Source organism: Doryrhamphus excisus, chromosome 1, assembly GCF_030265055.1.
Source record: "Doryrhamphus excisus isolate RoL2022-K1 chromosome 1, RoL_Dexc_1.0, whole genome shotgun sequence".
Classification (NCBI taxonomy): domain Eukaryota; kingdom Metazoa; phylum Chordata; class Actinopteri; order Syngnathiformes; family Syngnathidae; genus Doryrhamphus; species Doryrhamphus excisus.
Window position 1 is genome coordinate 22813519 of NC_080466.1, and position 8847 is coordinate 22822365.

The window sequence follows — 8847 nt, forward strand, 5'->3', positions numbered from 1 at the left end:
CTGAACCACCAATGCCACGTGGGGACACACTGTAAGCGAAAAAAATTTCAACCGTCAAGTGGATGAGCCTCTGCAAAGTGGCGCTGAATGACAACACATCACAATGTCATACTCTTTGGATTCAAGCACCTTCTGGTGTAATGGGATCCAAAACAATCATGTCAGCTGTGGATGCAACGTCAATTCGTTCTTGAAGGGCAAGTGACAAAAAGAAGTACATGGTTCACAAATCAGCTGCCAAAGTTTCACTGACCAAGCACCCAGGCACTGCTGGGATTTGAACCCAGGATCTCCTGTTTACTAGACAGGCACTTTGACCAGCTTAGCCACAGTGCCAGCCAACAGTTCGCCAATGGGGAAAAATGTTCATACAAGGGAGGGAGTCCAAAGTCCAACAAATGTGTGAATTGAGAGTCCCTGGGTGGGCTCGAACCACCAACCTCTCAGTTAACAGCCAAACGTGCTGAGCAATTGCGCGACAGAGACTACAACAGCATGACTGCAGTCAGGTTTCACTAAGTGCTGTCCACCTTAACTCGCGGGTGGTCCGGTCTGTTACGTTTCAGGTGTCATTCTGAATACTGCCCTTTCGCAGGAAAAGAGCCTTTGTACTTTTTCAACATGAGCTCTAAAGAAAGGTACAAGCTAAGATATACTGCATTGGCCGGGAATCGGACCCCGGCCTCCCGCTTGGCAAGCGAGAATTCTACCACTGAACCACCATTGCCACATTGGGAAACACTGTCGGAGAACAAATTAAATTGTCGAGTGGATGTGCCTCTGCAAAGTGGCGCTGAATGACAAAACATCACAATCACAACACACACACGGGATGCCAGGGGAGGCCGAGTACTAACAGAGCTGAGGGAGAGGGCATAAGAAAAAAATTTGTGACCTTGTGGTGGTTACCCGACAGCACCAAGGATATGGTGCGCGTCTGATGCGTAATGCATGCCAGGTGATGTTCATCTAGCGAGCGGACATTCTTGTGGGGACAAGCTCAACAGTAGGAATATTGAGAGAACTGACCAGTCCGCTATCAATGAAGTTCTCGTCCGCCCCAGAGTCAATTAATGCTGTGGTAGGAGAAGCTTCCCCCGCCCAGGATATCGTAGCTTCCACCTGAAGTCGGCCCACCAAAGCGGATGACGCAGCCGGTGTGGTTGGAGCGGGCAGTGCCAGCAGCTGGGGAATATCCCTGGTGGAGGAAGAGCGTTGGCGTGCTGGGCGAACTGGACAGCGGGAAATTGTGTGTAGGACTCCCACAGTACAGGCACAGCCACAGGCGTGGACGGTGACTCCTCTCCGCTGACGAAAGGCGACTGGCTCCCAGTTGCATGGGGACAACACTCCCGACGTCATCAGACGGCGCTCCACTGCTGGAGCAGGGAGGGAGGAGTGGTGCCGGAAGAGCCCCAGGAGGAGGGATTTGGAGCCAACGTGTGGGTCGGAGAGGCTCCGCCCTCTGCTGTGTGCTGCGCTCCCGCAGCCGGTTGTCGAGTCGAATGGATAGCGACAGAGAGCGGCTGGAATGACAAGGCGCTGCGGAGCGCATATCGGGCGAGTGTTAGAATAAAATGTAGATACAGGTATTATGCTTGGATGCACCAACAGCGACTCTGCAGATGCTCCTGTTAATCCTACAAGAATGTGTTAAGATAAGAACTCATAAAACATTAAAAGTAATTGCTCTCACATACACACACACATAGACAAACAAATACAGCTCGTGCAACTGCCTTCTCCACCCCCCCCACCCCCCTTAGAGTTGCACGACCATGTAGTAGGGACCCCCGAAAGATAATAAAAGGAGAGGAGTGTGAACTGCATATTCAGAGTGAAGCGGCATGTCACTGGGTATGTGGTTTCACTCTCCTCGCTGCGAGCAACTTTGAATATTGTTGTCTGTCTCTTCTGTATTTCTGTATTTAAGTGTTTTTACAAGTGTCACAGGAGTTTGAACCTGACACTTACTCTACAAATCAGTGGTAACCGTGGATCAGGATGAGGTCCCCAAACGACGCCAATGTCTGTGACAGCTGATGTTAAGGATCAGCTGATCAGAAGATACTTGGTTTGTGTGCGGGGCCACAAGTCTTTCCAGTTCCAGTTAAAAGCCAGGCTCCTCATGTAGTTTCCATAAAGTACCAAGGGATTGTCCTGTTGCCCTCGTATTTTGAGGGCAAAAAGGAGGCGTTTGCAAGTGGACCTCAGACCTGGTCACCTGAACAGGGACTTGAATCCCGGACACTCAGATCAAACGTTTCATGTTCAGGTGACCGGCTCAACCTTTGTCTTGTCTGACCACAAACTTTTTTTGTCCAGAAGATATTTGGATTGTCCATGCGGGTAGTTTAAGACCTCAGTCCATCTTGGGGGTGGACATTTCGGGACTGGGGCCTCTTCATCTCTGCAAGCCCTCGGTGGAATTGTTGGAGTCACCTTGATGCGCTACTTGAGAACAATAAATCACGTACTGGGTTTCTTCACTATTTCATGATAAGAGACCAATCTAGAGAACGCGGCCAGGATTAGGTTTGGTGTATTTGTCTGACGCTGAGGGATAGATCCTGGACTCATTTCCGATCCCACATCTCTTTTACAAAATACAAAGGATTCCTTGGAGAATGCAGGTATCGACTCTGCTACTTCTCGCATGCTAAGCAAGCACTTTACCATTTGAGGTAATTCCCCTGGTTTGGGGTATTTGTCGGATGCTAAGGGGTAGATCCAATCCCAACATCTCTTCTACAAAAGGCAAAGAGCTCCTTGGAGACTGCGGGCATTGATCCCACAACAAGACAAGACAAGGTGCTAGAGGGGAGAATGCAGTTAGGACTGGGTTTAGGTTAGGACTGGGTTTAGGGTGATACCGATGGCTGTGTTTGGCCTAGATATCGTGATTGGGGCCCGGATTAGTATTCGCTACTTGGGAACATTGCATCAAAAAAACAAAGGAGTTTATGGAGAATGCCGGCATTGATCCCGCTACCTCTCACGTGCTAAGCGAGCGCTCTACCATTTGAGCTAATTCCCTTGCTGATGGAGTGTTGGCAGAGACGGTCCAGTCTCATAACTATTTTGGTTCCTTTGCTGGAGTACGTCAAAGCGACACAGTCTCTACCTATCAGAGTGCAGCCATGATGCAGTCCCTGGTGGTCTAGTGGCTGGGACTTGGTGCTCTCACCACCGCAGCTGTTGTTCGATTCCCGGTCAGGGAACTGACATTTGGTTAGGTTTTGAGTGGAGATAGGATTTGTCTTAGTCCTCGGTCGAACCGTTCGGGTCATCTTTCAGCGCTATCTGTGAACTGCTGTCACTGCACATAAAAACAATTCCAAGTCCGCCAATCGAATCCCGGTGTACCTCCTGATGGTCTTTACGTCTTTCATAAATGGGGTGTTTAAATGTGAATTTTCAAAAGGAACAAAGACAATCCATCTGCAACCTGGTCAACGGACACGTAAACAGTGCAGGTACCCTCCTTTGTGTGGCTCCATTTAAGTGTCCTCCGTTGTCAGCGAACCTCACAAGGTCACAGTTTTTTCCTGATGAGTGGTCTAAAGAACCAGATTAAGGCTCCTTTCGCTCAGGAGCCACTGGTTGAAATCCCACAGCTGTCATTTTCCTGGTCAGGTCCATTATCCACGACTGGAATGATTTGGTAGCAAAGGACTGTCAGATTGTACAACACAGCTGAGCACTTGGAGAAGAAGATGAATAGAGGTCTTGTTCTCCCGGACTGGTTGTTGCAACCGCAACCCTGCTCAAGGTTCAACGTGACATACAAAACAGGAACTCCCCGTCTGGGAATCAAACCGCGCAATCTTCCATGTGACAGGCGGAGATACTGGCCACTATACTAACAAGGACTGCTGCTGAGTCGATGTAGTGTCGATTGGCCAAAGCGGGATTCAGAACAGGCTTGTGGCCCATGACCGTTTTTATGGTAGCTGGAGACTTCAACCAGTGAAATCCTTCCCATTTTCTGTAGCTCTTATCCTCATCAACGGACTGTATTCCCCACCCGTTACCAGCATGGGGACATTCCAACTCAAGATGAGAACACACACTGGACCAGGTACACAGCAACATACGTGGCACAGACACAGCTTCACCCTGCCCCCACTTTTACCCACGACTGAAAAAGCAGAGCACCACCTCAGAAGCTGAAATACTCACTTTGGAGAACGTTAGACTGAAGTTCTAAAGGTCCCTGGTTCAAGCCCGGTTTTCAGAACAATCCCTGTTTATGTTGTGACTTGGCAAATAGTTTGAAAAGGCTTATTGGCTGGCTGAAAGGACCTTAACTTCATTCTTCAAAAGGCCAGACATCCAGCCATCCAGACAAGGTTAGAGGAGGTTACAAGCCCATTTACACACCATTGACTCCAAAGGCACAAGTTGAGTCCACCGAGATATCAAAGTGACCCCGAGGGTGGCTAAGGTGTTTCTTTCAAGCCGCGATTGTGATGTCTTGTTTTGTTGAAGAAAAGCCCATTATTTCTGGAACAATTTTCCCTACAAAGGAGACATCTTTGTCCATTTGGACAATTGTCAATCTGCCCCACTTTGGACACATTGTCGTGTTTCATTGTTTGGCAACTACTTTGTGACTTCACCAGTCCCCTTAAAAGCCCCTTCTTTTGGGTTTCCATAGTGTAGTGGTTATCACGTTTGCCTAACACGCAAAAGGTCCCCTTCGAAACTGGGTGGAAACATGGCCTTTCAAGTCCTTCTTTTACAAAAAAAAGTCAAGGTGACAAATAAGAACAAGGACATGTGCTTGATCTCTGAGGGGACTTGAACACTCAGATTTAAAGTCTGATGCCCTACGAAGTGAGCCCCCAGGCCTTTGGTCAAAAGACTACAAAGATGTATTTGGAATGAAATGTTTTCTGCATGTTGAACAATTTTCAACAGGAAAGATATCTTCAGATGTATCAATAAAACTGCTAAATCGCCCAACATGGGGCTCGAACCAACGACCATGAGATTAAGAGTCTCAAGCTCTACCCACTGAGCTAATCGGGCCTTTTGCTGCTCTCGATATCATTTTTTGTTCTGTTTTTATTGACGTGGCCATCCTGATGTTTGATCAATTCCACAGCTGACCTATTTTCTCAGGTAACAGAAGGATGGCCGAGCGGTCGAAGGCACTGCATTCAGGTTGCAGTCTCTAATGAGGCGTGGGTTCAAATCCCACTTCAGACAGTACGGGGCTGCAAGTCTTTCCAGTTCCAGTTAAAAGCCCGGCTCCTCATGAATTTTCCATAAAGTACCAAGGTGTTGTCCTGTTGTCCTTGTATTTTGAGGGCAAAAGGAGGCGTTTGCAAGTGGACCTCAGACCTGGTCACCTGAACAGGGACTTGAATCCCGGACACTCAGATCAAAAGTTTCATGTTCGGGACCAAATGGTCCTTCGAGCCGAATATCTTCCCAGTGACCTGCAAGATTCAGAGGGAGGCAGGGATGTTCTGTGCCTGTTCTGAACCAACAAAGGTTGACTTCTTGATGGGTCATCGAGGTCCAAAAGGTTTACTTAACTAGTTTCGGCCACACATTGGGCGGTGCAGCACTTTCGGTGATACATCGTCAAGATTTCTTTCCTGTGGAAAATTGTGCAACATGCGGAAAACATTTCATTGATGAAGTGGAATCGATGCCTGCATTCTCCAAATGGTATATTTTTTTCCTGCTAAACAAGCATTCTCCATCTCCAACATCGTACCTGATACTTTGATTAATTGCATCCTAATGATGTTTCCTAAAAACACAGGTGGTGTCAAAGCTACTGCATTGGTATAGTCCCATGAGGATGGGATTCAAACCCATGCACGCAGAACACAATGGATTAGCAGTCCAGCACCTTAACCTCTCGGTCACCTCATCTCCTGCAGGGCCTTTGTTGACATGGTCTTGTTGACTGAAAATGAGTCCCAACATCTGAATTAGTGTTTAGTAATGCAGAAACTGTGGTAGCCTCGTTAGAACCCAACCTTAAACTCCAGGTTATTTTGTTGAATGGCTAGTCGCACAGTGGATGACGTGTTGTCTACGGGTTAGACAGCTGTAATCATATCGTGGTTCGTACTCATTGTTGTGTCCGCACCAACCCTGTGCATTAAATGACAGGTCCTTTTGTTGTACGAATAGTGGGGCAAATGATAACTCATCTCAGAAGATTCAAGTTTCAACTCCTGGCTAGCTAGCAAATTTTTTCAATTAACCAGACTCTAAAATTCAATTTTTGCTCGCAGACGAATTAGAAGCAACTGGGAGCAGCAATCAGCACCTTCGAGTCAGAGTTTTTGGTTCTTGCCCGGAAAAGGACAACTCTGCTCATGAGGTGCTCGGGTGTGTTGTACAATCTGACAGTCCTTTGCTGCCAAATCATTCCAGTCGTGGATAATGGACCTGACCAGGAAAATGCCAGCTGTGGGATTTCAACCAGTGCCCCAGGAGCAAAAGGAGCCTTCATCTGGTGCTTTAGACCACTTATCCACACAACGTAAAACGGTGCCCTGATCAGGAAAAAACTGTGACCTTGTGAGGTTCGCTGACAATGGAGGACACTGAAAAGGAGCCGCACAAAGCAGGGTACCTGCACTGTTTACGTGTCCGTTGACAAGTTTGCAGATGGATTGTCTTTGTTCATTTTGACAATCCACATTTTAACACCCCATTATTGAAAGACGTAACGACCATCAGGAGGAGTGAGGTTTATTGTGAGGACCTTTAGAACTCCTGTCCAACGCTCTCCCAAGTGGGCTATTTTAGCTGCGATGGAAGGTTCTGCTTTTTCAGTCGGGGCCTAAAGTGGGGGAAGGGTGAAACTGTGTCTGTGCCATGTGTCTTCGCTGACAAGGCCTCGGTACTGTGGGCGACGAGTTTGCCTCCAGGTGGGAGGTTGACGATCTGGCGACTCTATCTCCAGTCAAAACCTAGTTCAATTCCCTGACCGGGAATCGAACCCAGACCGCAGCGGTGAAAGCACCGAATCCTAGCCACTAGACCACCAGGGACTGCTTTAGGTTTGCACTCAGAAAGGCAGAGTCTGTGTCGCTTTGACGTAGTCCAGCAAAGGAACCAAAATAGTTATAAGACTGGACCTTCTCCGCCAATGCTGCAACAGCAGGGGAATTAGCTCAAATGGTAGAGCGCTCGCTACGCATGTGAGAGGGAGCGGGATCAATGCCCGCATTCTCCAAAATCTCTTTTGTTTTTTGTGATTAAATGTTCCCAAGTACCAAACACTAATCCGGGCCCCAATCCCGATATCTAGGCCAAATACAGCCATAGGTATCACCTTGTCTTGTCTTGCTGTGGGATCAATGCCCGCAGTCTTCCAGGAGTTCTTTGCCTTTTGTAAAAGCGATGTTACGATCGGAAATGAGTCCAGGATCGATCCACGTGGTAGACCCGCGTCCGATTCTCGGCCAATGCAACAGGGCTGTTTTCATACCTTTCATCGTGAAAAAAAGTGCCAAGACCGTTTTCAGGACCAACTGATGACCTCTGAATTCGATCAGAAACGTCACACCTCTCGACCTGAGACTCTCCACCTGAGACTCTCCACCACAAGACTTGATTATCTAATCCAAATTCTGTCAATAGTGGCATTCTCAGCCACAACCTCAATGAAACGCCGTCGAACGCTCGGCCGTACTCACTAGCCTCAAAACAGCAAGACCTTCGATAGCTCAGTTGGAAGAGCGGAGTACTGAAGTGGTTCAAGCTGGCATCCTTAGGTAGCTGGTTCAAGTCCGGCTCGAAGGACAAGCCCTTTGCTCATGTTATGTCTGCCAGGAAAGAATGGCAATACCGTCTTGTCTGAAGGACCTCCGCTTCCCTGTCGATGGAGTTGGACTTGAGTCTTTGTCACGCAGTCTGAAATTGGCAAACGGAGAAATTCTGATTGAGTGATCAATGCAGTTTGTCTATTTGAATACATTTCATCTCAACTCCTGTTGGAAAAGGACAGCCATTTCCGTGAGAGCACAAGACCCCTGGATACGCCATAAGGTGCCAGTCACATCCAAAACAAAGGGTTCCATGGTGTAATGGTTAACACTCTGGACTCTGAATCCAGTGATCCAAGTTCAAGTCTTGGTGGAACCTACTTGCCCTGCAGCAATCGAGTGTTTGGACTGTGTCTTCCTTTAACAGTAAGAGTATGATGACTTATTGACTTACTCTACAAATCAGTAATAACCGTGGATCAGGATGAGGTCCCCAAACGACGCCAATGTCTGTGACAGCTGATGTCAAGGATCAGCTGATCAGAAGATACTTGGTTTGTGTGCGGGGCATCAAGTCTTTCCAGTTCCAGTTATAGCCAGGCTCCTCATGTAGTTTCCATAGAGTACCAAGGGATTGTCCTGTTGCCCTCGTATATTGAGGGCAAAAAGGAGGTGTTTGCAAGTGGACCTCAGACCTGGTCACCTGAACAGGGACTTGAATCCCGGACACTCAGATCAAAAGTTTCATGTTCGGGTGACCGGCTCAACCTTTGTCGTGTCTGACCATGAACTCTTTTTGTCCAGAAGATATTTGGCTTGTCCATGTGGGTAGTTTAAGACCTCAGTCCATCTCTGAGGTGGACATTTCGGGACCGGGGCCTCTTCATCTCTGCAAGGCCTCGGTGGAATGGTTGGGGTCACCTTGATGCGCTACTTGAGAACAATAAATCACGTACTGGGTTTCTTCACTATTCCATGATAAGAGACCAATCTAGAGAACGCGGCCAAGATTAGGTTTGGGGTATTTGTCTGATGCTGAGGGATAGATCCTGGACTCGTTTCCGATCCCACATCTCTTTTACAAAATACAAAGGAGTCCTTGGAG

The 8847-nt window shown here is 47.8% G+C and overlaps 3 non-coding genes across 3 annotated transcripts; 1 reads left to right on the plus strand and 2 right to left on the minus strand.

Annotated features, from left to right (window-relative positions):
* Nucleotides 1–262: 262 nt before the first annotated feature.
* On the minus strand, nt 263–336 carry trnat-agu (transfer RNA threonine (anticodon AGU)). Its single transcript has one exon. It is a non-coding gene; the product is annotated as a tRNA-Thr (tRNA).
* A 6617-nt stretch (nt 337–6953) lies between these two features.
* trnae-uuc (transfer RNA glutamic acid (anticodon UUC)) lies at nt 6954–7025 on the minus strand. Its single transcript has one exon. It is a non-coding gene; the product is annotated as a tRNA-Glu (tRNA).
* Nucleotides 7026–8049: 1024 nt separating this feature from the next.
* Nucleotides 8050–8121, plus strand: trnaq-cug (transfer RNA glutamine (anticodon CUG)). Its single transcript has one exon. It is a non-coding gene; the product is annotated as a tRNA-Gln (tRNA).
* The last annotated feature ends 726 nt before the right edge of the window (nt 8122–8847 follow it).